The sequence below is a fragment of the Pinus tabuliformis genome, chromosome 6 (genome assembly GCF_031772625.1).
Source record: "Pinus tabuliformis cultivar Carrire ecotype Pingquan chromosome 6, CPIR1, whole genome shotgun sequence".
Taxonomy (NCBI): Eukaryota; Viridiplantae; Streptophyta; class Pinopsida; order Pinales; family Pinaceae; genus Pinus; species Pinus tabuliformis.
In genome coordinates this window covers 99,699,689-99,708,197 of record NC_142292.1, presented here as the reverse complement: position 1 = coordinate 99,708,197, position 8,509 = coordinate 99,699,689, and positions in this window count along the sequence as shown.

Genomic DNA, 8,509 nt, shown 5'->3' with positions numbered 1-8,509 from the left:
AATTAGATCTTTATGTTGTTTGGCAGCATTCCAAATTAGAGAGCCTGTGCCAACTTCTTTGAGCCGAATTAAATCATCTACTGGTATATTATTAGCATATTTAGCTGTCCAGAGGATTGCCCAAGGAGTATGTGGGTTCGAGAGCCATTTCCACCAGATGCGCGCTCCCATGACCTCGTTGCTATGCTGAGGATCCCGTAATCCAGTGCCTCCAGAAGATTTTGGGTGGCAAACTGTTTCCCACTTTACCAGAGCCCATTTTCTCTTTTGTTTCGTATTCCCCCATAAAAAATCTCGTTGAAGATTTTTGATTGCTTTAAGAACCCATTTGGGTGCTGCCAGTACTGAGAAAAGGTAGAGTGGCATAGATTGTAGCACTGCTTTGATTAAAACTAGGCGACTTTCCATGTTGAGAGCTCTGAAGGTCCATGAAGAGATACGGGATTCCAATTTTTATAAGAGTATTTTCCAGGATTAGTGCTTTAAGGAAAAGGCTGTCATTGGAGCACCCAAGTATTTGGAGGGTAGAGTTGCAATCGAGAAGCCCAAAATTCTAGCTATGGAGGATTGAGTGATGGGAGGTGTGTGAAAGAAAAAAACTTGGGATTTTTCTTTGTTAATGCAGGCGCCAGAGGCATCCGAAAATTTAGATAAAATGGACTTCAGTTTAAGGGCTTCTTGGACCGAAGGATGACCAAATAACATATTGTCATCCACGAATTGCTGGTGGGTGAAAGCAGGGGTATTCTGGAAAGAAAGGCCACGTAATTGCTGGTTATGAAGGGCATCTTTGATGTAACGTCCAAGACCTTCCGCCATAATAACGAATAGAAAGGGTGAGAGAGGGTCCCCTTGTCGGATGCCTCTGGACGGGTGGAAGGGGGTGGAAGGGATCCCATTGACTAGAATTGAGAAGAAGGTAGAGGTGATGAGACTCATAATCCATCTAACCCATGGGGGGGTAAAGCCAAAGGCTAGCAACATTTTTTGAATATATTTCCAGCTTAAAGTATCAAAAGCTTTTGAGAGGTCGATTTTTAGGAGCATACCTGCCTTTTTGGATTGCTTTAGGGAGTGAATGATTTCATGAGTGAGAATAATGCCATCGATGATCTGCCATCCTTCCACATATCCTGATTGCTTTGGTGATATAAGTACGGAAAGCAAGGGCTTGAGGCGTGTGGTGATCACTTTGGAGACAATTTTATAAATGACATTACATAGTGCAATGGGTCAGGATTTTTCCGGAGTCTGGCTGTGCGCCTCCTTAGGGATGAGGGCGATGAAGGTGGCATTCAAGGATGGAAGCATCCATCTGCTAACTCTGGACTCCTCGACTACTTGTCAGACTTCCTCTTCGATTAGATCCCAGAAGTTGTGAAAGAAGTCTGAAGTGAAGTTGTCTGGTCCAGGTGCTTTCCCAACTTTGAGCTGTTGCATAGCTGTCTCCACTTTCTGTAAAGATATAGGCCTGAGGAGGATTTGATTGTGTTCCTCAGTTACGATCTTAGGAATATTCTTAGTGATTTTCTCTATAGCTAGCAGCTAATCAATCTGTGTTTCCTGATGCACCCTCTGAAAGTGGGTGAGGAGTTCCTGTTCTATATATTCATTCTTTTCCAGATGTTCCCCTTGTCGATTTTGGAGGAGAGTAATGTTGTTGTGCATTCTCCTTTGGATAGTGGTATGGTGGAAGAACTTTGTGTTGTGTTCGCCCTCTTTAAGCCATCTGATCCTCGACTTTTGTCTCCAAAGAATCTCTGCCTGTTTTTCTCTTTCTGAGATTTGCGTTTGTAGTTGGCGTTCCTATCCTGCTAGGGTTTCGGATCTGCCTTCAGCTATGATTCTCTGCTGTAATTTTTGCATTTCTTGTTCAAGAGCATCTTGCACTTGAAAGATATTGCCGAAGGTAAAGCGATTCCACTGTTTTATTTTTTCCTTGAGATTTTTTAGCTTTTGTTGGAGCTTATACATTTTTGTGCCTTCTGGTGGATTGAAATTTTTCCATGTCTCTGTTATCAGGTTGTGAAAGTCTGGGTTATTCAGCCAGAAAGCTTCAAAACGAAAGGGCCTGCGAACATTGTCTCTCAGTCTTTGCCAGTGAAGTCTAATAGGCCAGTGGTCCAAGCCAGAGAGTGGCAATATAGAGGCCGAGAGATCCCCGCCAAGATGTATTGCGTTGTCAGAGAGCAGGAATCTGTCTAACCGAGATGCTATTTGGTGGGCATCTGCACGCTTGTTGTTCCATGTATATACGCCATTATTGAATTCCATATCTATGAGCCTGTTGTTATGAATGTAGTTTTTGAAGTGAGTGCTTTCACAGTCTAGCTTGACCCGTCCTCCTCTTTTTTCCTCCAATCTTGTAATCATGTTGAAGTCCCCTCCTGTGATCCAAAGTGGGTGGGATCTTTCTGAGTTGATTTGAGTTAAGGTATTTAGTGTGTCTACCTTGTTTGTTGCCTCCTGGGGAAAGTAGACATTGGTTAAGTGTCCATGAACGTTTGTCCCTGTTATATGAAACATGGCTTGAATAAAGTGTTTACTAGCATGTATGTTAGTAAGTGTTATAGCTCTATCATCCCAAACTATGGCTAGCCCTCCTGAGGCTCCTATGGCTTCCACAGCCACTTCTTTGCTTCCTGGCCATGCTTTGGCGAGGATCTGATCCAACGTTGTGGAATTACACTTGGTCTCCTGCAAGAAGAGAACTTGAGGCTTTTCCTGTTGTAACATGTTCCTTATTAGTCGACCCTTTCCCGGGCTGTTGAGCCCTCTAATGTTCCATGAGATGAGCTTCATGATTCACGATTGGGAAGGGGATTATAATATTTGGTAAGCTTGGAGTATCTTCCAGATTCCACCAGCATCTCCCCTATGCGGATGGTTCTCTGAAGATCTGTTTTCCTTCCTCGTTTCTTATTGTCTTTGAAGATATTTCTTCCATCCCACTGACTGCCAGTTTGGATACCTAATGATCTTTGCTTCTGTGCTCTTGAGAGAATTACTTCTAAGTTCTCTAGCTGTCGCTTAGGAATTTTGTCATATTCCTTTTTCTTACATGCCTGTTCAAGTCCCAGTATATCTAGGTCTCCGATGTCGAAGCTCTCTGGTTCCTCTTCCATGTGTTGAACTGCTTCCTGCTCTGCCTCTGTATCATCTACAATCGTGAGCTGCATCTGAGTGCTATCTATCTCCATTCCTTGAGCAATCCTTTTTTGCGGGTTACTGGGAAAGGGTGATTTGGTATCTGTGGGTTGCTTAGAAATGAGGGCTTTCTTTGAGCTTGAGGGAGCAGAATGGGGGGTAGTCTTAGGAATGGCTTGAGGTTGTTCCTGGTTATCTAATATATGAACCTCCGGCTGGAGCAGGGTTTCAAAGCTGTTGCTTGTTGATGGCAAGGAGGTGTTGGTGACAGGTTTTTTGACTGAGGAAGAGGGCTTTTTGTGGGTCTTTTTGCGATTGGGAACTTTTGTGAACCCATCCGAGTCTGGTTTGTCCATTGAGGGGGTGGTCGTGGATTTCATATTGGAGGGACAGTCTCGGAATAAATGGCCCAGGGCGTGGCATTTTCTACAGCGGAATGGTACATGCTCGTAATCTATTGTTTGTAACCATTCGTAATCATCATGGTAAAGGCTTACCGCATCCAAGAGAGCTTTGCTGAGGTGCATGTATACACAGATCTGCGCATAGGAGGTGTATCGCTTCAGTTTTGTCTCCTCTGCCACTTTGATGAATTCGCCTAAACCATTCCCAATGTCTTGCAAAGAGTCTTCGTCCCAATACTCCAGAGGGAGAGAATAAAGGCGCAGCCACACCGGGGCCCAGCTCAGATCTTCTTTGTCCGGGTTAAAGCGCTCAATCCATCCTCTCAGGTATAGTCCTGCTGCATTGAAGAAATATGGTCTGCCATCCAGTACCCTGTTTCCGCCAGACAATTGAAAATGGCAATAAAGAAGCCCTTAGGCCCTAACTGCAGAGTTATGTGCCCTTTTGGCTTCCATTTGGCTGCGATCTAGCCATGCAGTGCTTTCTCTGTTGGCCAAAGGCCTATGAACTTTCCTATCAAAGCATGATCCTTCATAAACTGGATCTGAGTGTTGATCCACTGACTTGGGAGCTCGATTTTGGGTCTGTCAACTGCTACAGGCTTGCAGGTGGTTGACGTCACTCTTGGTTCTTCAGTTTTGTTGTTATTCCTTGGCGCATTTTCATGCTCTATTGCTATATCTTCTTGATGGTCCTTCCTGACATTTTCTGTTTGTCGCAGGGCGTTTTCCGTATCAGCGGGGGGAGGCACCATGTCCTCCCCCTGAGGGGGTTCCATCGCTCGGTAGCTGTTCCTTATTGTGCTGTAGATGTCTTATGGTTGGAGGTTAATGGCAGAACGACACAGTCTGTAAAGGTCTGCCAGTTGCAGAGCAGTGTCAAACCCTAAGTGCTCCCGCCTCTCTCAGTTCTCATCGTTTTAATATTTTTTTTAATAATGTGGTGAATTTATAATTGTCAGATTTAATCTAAGGAAAACCCAAAATCAATTCTCATAATTGCCACTATGACACCAAGAGTATATCTAACAACTTGCAAACAGATATACTAATTTCTTATGATTCTGGAAGAGCCGAGACTTACGAATAATAATAAAGAAAGTCTACTCTTTGAGTCGCATACCATAGCAAAATACTATACTCAATGTGATTTCAACCCTAACCTAGTAAGTTTCACCTAGCCGCCTCACCGGATAGGACAATAAGTAAATAACTTTACAAATTTGAAATCACACACGGTCATTGCAACACATATATATTATAAGGAAGATGTTATTTATTGGGACATTGATAAACTCCATCTACCAAATCAAATCATGTCATGACAGATTCATGATGATTGACACGAATGCACTTCATTATGGATCGAATCAGTGCGGTGGAGTCTTCCATATAAAAATAAATAAATTAAGAGAAAACCAATCCATGAAAGTTCGACAAAGAACGAAAAAATTTAACCGTGTGCAGATGATCGCAGTCTAATTGCAAGAATGAAACAAAGGAATTATGTTGGCTAGGCTTTTCTACAAAGCCAAGCGCATAAAATATTATTTTGTAGAACATCACAACAGTCTACGATGAATTGTTCCGTAGGAGAGGCCACTTGCAACACATTTATGTATCATAGGAGAGGCCACTTGCAACACACATCATTTCCTTTTGTTAGGGTTGTTGAGAATGAGAAATCTTGTGGTGACGGGTAGGCTGGCTGAGAATGCGAGATCTTGTGGGGAGGAGTCAAAACTACGATGAGGAAAGATTAACATTCAAATAGATTGAAATAGGAATACAATAGATGGACAGATCGAAGAATGAACGGGCTGTTAAGGAAGAGGGTAAGTCCAACTTAATTTAAAAATTAGAGTGAAAATGGTCAAGATGATATGTATGTGTGGATGACTATCAATATTCAATAGATGATATATCTTTATCATTCATCTATGTTTTTCCTAAATAAAATTGAATTTTTCGGAGGCTCATTTCAATCAATATAGGATGTTTATTAACGAAAGATAATTTTTTATCTAAACATCTTATAAATTGAATTTTTTTTTCAAAATTTAAAATAATAATAAATAAATAGAAAGTTTTTTGTCAATTCGAATTGATAATTCCAAAAGTTAATTATTAAAATTATAAAATTGAGTGGAATATCTAAAATATATAATTTCAATCCATGGATAATGATGAAGAATGGTATTTATTAAGACTTTATAGTTTATGGGACCTTAAGAAGTTAAGAAATTAATATTAATTCTTTAACATTTTATTTCTATTCTCAAAAAGAAGTGAGATAAAAATCACACTAGTTTTGCTAAGTTAAAAGGTCAAGAAGATTAGTCGCGTGACAAATATTTTCAAAATTACATTGAATGTGAGTATGAGATGGACAATCTAAATGAAAGCAAATTTTATCTTCAACCCTTTGAAGCTCACACAGTGGACAAATTATTTCATTCCATGACATTTTGGGAACTGATCAACACCTAGTTTCACTATGGATCTCATGAAAAATAGTTTAATCTTGGAAATGTTCATTTTCTTCTTAAGACTAGTCAAGACAAAGATATTATGCAAAGGAAAATATTCTGAAGGTCATGGTAGCACGTCCTTTGATGTCATCCAAGGGTATGCACTCTTCTGTACCCAGTTTCACTATGGATCTCGTGAAAAATAGTTTAATCTTGGAAATGTTCATTTTCTTCTTAAAACTAGTCAAGAAAAAGATATTATGCAAAGGAAATTATTCTGAAGGTCATGGTAGCACGCCCTTTGATGTCATCCAAGGGCATGCACTCTTCTATTGCTTGGTCTTTGCAGAAGTCCTCCACAATTTGTTCAAGCCACTCATATAGATTGGTTCCAACATCATTGATTAGATTTAACATTAATTGTTAGTCTTTCATATTTATGATTCATATGTAGCTTAACAATATACTTCTTTATTTTTTCTAGGAATAACTCCAAGATTTTTTCATGTGTTTTGGGGGGAATTTATGCCCTTCCCAATTCATGAGCCAATTCATTCCTCTTTGGTAATTCTTAAAATAAATGTCCACTTTCCTCTCTCATCATTCAAGAATATCCTCTGCACTCTAAATACATACATATGCAACTAATGGAACTAATGTTGTAATCTAAAGGATTACCCAAAAAAGTTATAAATAATGTAGTCATAACATAATATACAAAAAGATTATTACAAGCACACATACATAAAAGCAGTAAGAAGAGAGAAGTAATAGTAAAACCAACTATATATAGTTTTTTTTCTCTTTTTCTATTTACACCTTATGATCACATCTACTTCTACATGATACCAGTGTAAAGTAATTAAAACTACCATAACTACCCTCATAATAAACAATGACTCATTTAATTATTCAAAGATATTCCTTTGATCAAAACCTACTTATTCCCTACATTAATCAACAATGATATTAATGTTACTTCTCAAAAGTTATCTCTCAAACCAATAACCAATTGTAAAAAATCATGTGAACCTTGTTTTGTTTTGTGTTAGATTATATAGTCTTCAAACATGATGTATTTCTTAAGGATTTCTACTCTAGCATGGGTATGACTGTTAACACTGACAAAACAAAAGTTATGATTATCAAATCCAAGAAGGACACTTACGCTAATTTTATGTATGACAATAATAACTTGGAGGAAGTGTATTCTTACAAGTACCCAGGAATTGATATTCATCACAAGCTCAAATGGAACCATAGCATTGAGAAAAGGATTAATGGGGGGTGGAAAGCTTATTTTGGTCTTGAAAATAATTGTAAAAGAGCAAACCTTGTAATGCGAGATAAAAAGAAGTTCCTCTTTGAAACTTTAGTCACTCTTGTTATCTTATATGGCTGTGAGGTTTGGGGTTGCAGCATCTCCAGAGAATCATGGAGAAAGATTGAGCAAATCCATAAGTGTTTTATAACTTATAACCTGAAAATTAAAAGTAATACACCCTATCCTATTCTCCTTATAGAAGCAGATATTTCCCCTATTAAGAGCCTAGCTATGATTAGGTTTCTACTGTACAAGCACAAACTCAATAACATAGACGATCATAGACTTCCTAAGCTAGCTTTAAATTCTAGCCAAAATCACCTAAGGCTCAATCGAGGGTGGCATAAAGACACAAGGGCCTAGTTAAACTATTGGGAGATCAACGAGAATGATGCATTGCAAAACATAAATAACATTGAAGATATTGTTACTTCTAAGTTCAAAGAAAAAATGTGGTGTGAGAAAGATTTAGTGGCTAAAAGAAAATTAAGTTATTATAAGAAGGTCATCAACCCCACCCTAGAAGATCAAAAGTATCTCTCTATTTTAACTAGCTCAAAGAAGAAAATTAATATAGCAAAGATTAGAACGAATTCTCATGAGCTCCATAATGAAACAAGTCGTTGGGCAGTTCCTAAAACGCCATGGATGGAAAGGATATGCCATATATGTGAGAATAGGAACATCGAGGATGAAAACCACTTCCTCTTAGAGTGTCCCGCGTACAACCACATTAGATCTCAGTTTCACAATCTTTGTTACAATACTGATCTTCCTAGCCTTTTACAATGTCAAAATTATAGTGAGCTCGGGAGGCTTCTCTCCAAGCTTTTTGAGCATAGGAATAAAATCTTAAATCAAAATAAATAATTTGTTTTTTTAGGTCCGATAAACCAATATTTGGTCTTAGCGGAGGTTAACCACCACCATCATCATCATCATTGAAATTTATAACAAAATAACTGAAACAACATTATCTTAATTCAAATCCCCTTAAATGAAAATAAATTTTTAAATTAAAAAATATATATATATAGATATAGATTATACATAATAAAAATCCAATAATTCAAAAAACTTAAAATGAAATTAAAATAATTAAATTTATTAAGCAAATAGTTTATGGTTGTCAACCTATTTTTGAAGGATAAATATATAAGAGA